Source organism: Dendrobium catenatum, unplaced genomic scaffold (assembly GCF_001605985.2).
Source record: "Dendrobium catenatum unplaced genomic scaffold, ASM160598v2 fragScaff_scaffold_1089, whole genome shotgun sequence".
Lineage (NCBI taxonomy): Eukaryota > Viridiplantae > Streptophyta > Magnoliopsida > Asparagales > Orchidaceae > Dendrobium > Dendrobium catenatum.
The window spans coordinates 63,618-67,741 of NW_021319551.1; positions in this window are offsets into that span (position 1 = coordinate 63,618).

Consider the following 4,124-nt stretch of genomic DNA (forward strand, 5'->3'; position numbering starts at 1 on the left):
TATCAATGAGATAGGTTGCATCAAGCAATATGCTTACCCAAAATTTGGATGGAAGGTTGACTTTAAAAGTAGTGCACAAACAATTTTAAGAAGATGCCGATGTTTGCGTTAGACAACACCATTTTGTTGAGGGGTGTAAGGGCATCTGATCTGGTGAACTATACCACATTTGGATAAGGAAGTTCGTAGAGGGTTATTTACATATTCCCCACTACGATCGGTTCGAAGAATTTTTTTGTGTTTTTGGAATTGATGTTCAACCAGAGTTTAAATTGCATAAATGTAGAAGAAACTTCAGCTTTGTAATGTAAAGGATAAATCCAGGAATAATGGCTATATTCATCAACAAACAAAATATAGTAATGATATTTCTGTATTGATAAAGTTGGGGAAGGACCCCAAACATTACTATGGTTAAGCTCTAAACATTGAGTTGAGTGGGAACTAGATAAATAATAAGGTAATCGGGTACATTTTGCCCTTGCACAAGGAGAATAGATTGAGTAATTAGAGGACAGAAGATTGATATGAGATTCTTTGGAGAGAAGAAGCTGAGCGGAAGTCGATGGATGCCCCAGACATTGATGCAAGAAGTTAAATGAGCTAGAAGATGTAAGGAGAGTTGTGTGAGTTGAACGCCAATGCTGAGGAGGAGGTGCTATAGTGGACTTAATGGGATACATACCATGAAGATTGGGTTCGTGGAGAAGAGTGTTTGTTGGTCAGGGAGTCGATAACAAATCCATTTGCATCAAGAAGAACAAAACAAGGATTGTTAGATGAAAGCTTGTGAATAGAATGTTGACTATGAGAAAGTTGAGGAACATGAAAAATATTCAATAGATAAAGCTTACGGCAGGGTGTGGGGTGTAAACCTTACCCTGTGTTGGCTATAGAAAGATGCTGGCCATTCTGAACTGAACTTGAGAGGAGCCACAATATGGTTGAGGATTATGGAGCTGCGCATGATTGAAAGTGAGGTGTTCAGTTGCACCGAATTCTAAGAATCAATCTGAGTTGGAGTTATTGTCTGGTGCAATGTATACTTAGGGAAGGTAGTTATAAGTGGGATCATGACGGTACGACATATTTGACATTCGCTAGATGGCCAAGAATAATGACCTCCATGAATGTGTTGAGTTTGGAAGCAACCTATTGATGTGCTTCTAAAGGGGTTGCATCTTGAGGAGGTGCGACTTGCTAAAGAGCTACCTAAAGCAGAGGGAGAATACGGGACACGGCCGCGAAACATTCCACAAGTAGCAATTAATGCAAATTGAGAGTCAACAACAGCAGGGGAGGATATCTCCTAAGGAGTCAACAACAATATGTAACTCCTCACTGCATAATAGAGCATAGAAATCATCTAGGGAGATAGGATGAAGTTGTGTGCGGACTGCTATTTTGAAAGATTGGCATGTAGATGGTAATCCATTTAATGTGTAAAGAATGATATCTCCTGGATTAATGGTGGAAGCAACAACAACAATTATATCTACTTTGTTTTTAATATCATAAAGATATTGAAACAGGTCTTGTCTTTAAGTTAGAGTTGGTAAAGCTCATTTTGAGTTGAAGCAATCTGGACAGATTAGTGGACTCACTATAGGAAAATCACTCATTACCGACGGAATTTTCCGGCTGCTTAATTTTCTGGCGTCTTTCTTGCGTCTTTCCGTTGTAAAACAATGAGACAACTTTTCCGATGAAATTTTCCGGCGGTTTCTTTCCCACGGAAATTTCTGGAGATTTTTTTTTCAGTTTTATGGTGGAATTTTATAAATTTAATTAAATTGATTAAAATTTTAACTTTTTTAATGATTTAATAAATATGATTAAAAAGAATATTAATTATTGCCTTAATTTAAGTAAAATTATCACACGGGCTCGGCAGCAGGCTGCCCCTCGGGCGTGCGGGAGCAGGCTGCTGTGCAGCTACCGGAAAGCAGCCGGAATTTTATTTCCAACGTGTGTTTTACCAGCGGAATTTTTCCGCCGGTAATTTCAAAAAAAACATTGGAAAATGATCAATTTCCGCCGGAAAATTATGCCGGAAATAGACGATTTTCCTATAGTGACTGGAGCCGACATTCAATTGTGAGCCAGATATCATGTTTGGTTTCAAGGTTAAGAACATAGGGAAGAAGGGAGGGAGAAATAGTTGAGTAGATGTTAAAGGCTAAGTGTAGATCAATAAGAATCCAGGATGTATAAAGCGGGTTTATAACAACGACACCATCAGTAGAGAGTTGCTGTTTTGGGGGTTTGAGTGTAGTTTCAGTAAGATAACCATCAAAGCTATTAGCTGTAAACAATTTGAAAAGTCGGGACTTCCAAATCAAGTGATTATCCGAGGTGAGCTACAATAACCATAGTTTTAACATTGGACATAAAAAACTTTTAAGTTGCATAGGTATGGTGACATCAATGGCAGGAGGCTCAGATGCAGAAGGGTCGCCCGGAGAGGTGGTTAAGGAATAAGGCATAGGGAAAAGAGAGAAAAAAATAATAATAATAAATAAAACTACAGCTATGATACCATAAAGTGATACTAAATCTGCATAGAAACCGAATACAGAAAACATTACAGGATTATTAGAAAAGTAAAGAAGAGTTGTTGTAACTGTAATGTAAGTAAATAAGATATATATGTAAAAGACAATTAGAGATCAATGGCTCAGATTGCAACATCAGATATCCAACGGTGGAGCTGATAAAGCTCAGTCAGACCGGTGCAAGCATAGTGGAGCAGGAATTAAGTATAAGCAAGCAGTAATATGTATAGGTGAAATAACTTAATTGCTTATCATTCTTTGGTTAAGTATTTTTTGGGTGAGTTTGTTTAAGGCAAGTTCTTACTCTTGTTGAATCTTGCCAAGTTGGGGCATAACTTGGATGAGTGCATCAGAGGTTTTCAATCATAATGTTCTAATCATTTCCCTACATTATATAAGTTTTTCTTATTAGAGATTAATACAATTTTTTTTCTTATTTAATCTGAAATTTATGTAAAATACTTAGTTCAATTGCCCGATTGATTAAACGGTCACAATGCTGGGAACTTTGACTGGACTTTCAGAGATGGGATCTCTCGAATCTTAAAACCAATATGGCCGGCTTAGTACAAGTCGTTATCGCACATAACTAATGCATTTTCTACAATGGATCTTTGAATAAACAAAGAATCCGTTTACTTCTTTTGATCTCGGATGAGGTTTACAGCACCTCGTTTCTGCTTGCCTCCATGAAGAAAAGTTAGCAATAATTTTCCTAAAGCGGACTGTCTGACTGAGACTGGAGAGAAATTTAAAAACTTTCACAACTATGTGAAATCATATTAACCACATGAGGGATTCGGTCAATCTAAATGAGACATGAGAGAGAAATCAAAAAGAAAGGAAAGATAGAAGATGGTCTGCATGCCAAGATAAGATTGGTAGGCCAACCAATAAAGCAGTAGAACACAACAGCAAGAAGAGGCCAAAAGTCATTCCTTCTTATTAATTTAGGAATCATGTATTTATTGTATTTTAGATGGTGAGATAGTTGAGATCACTATTGCGCATTCACAAGTAGAATAAGGTTTTGTCTAAGAGAGAGTTGTCTTACTATTTTTAAAGGAGCTTTTTAGTATAATTTTTTTTTTTAAAGAAAATTTTATTTTATAAAGTTGTTTTAGAAAGTTGTAAGCAGGGGCGGAGCCAGGATTTTTTTCTTGTGGGGGCACAAATCAATCCACGGTGAAGAAGAATGCAACGACGCTGACGATGAAGAAGAAAGCAACGGGTGAGGGCAACGGCGTTTCTTTTCCCCTCTCAAACCCGCTTCGGATGCAGCCTGCGGCCCTTGCAGCTTTAAACCTAAAAAATTGAAACGAATAAATTATTGTGATGTGCCGTTTGCGGTTCTTTTTTTTTTTTCCTGTCTGCCCGCCTTCTGCTTGCCTAAAATAAAGCCGCAGTTATTTTTTTACCCAAAAGATACCTAAAAAATTGCAGCAATAACTATATTTACTTAGACATAAATAAAAAGTCAGTGGGGGCACGTGCTCCTAAGGCCCCCAAGGTAGCTCCGCCGCTGGTTGTAAGAAAAATGCTCCAAACCAAACCTAAATCAAGTAAAAG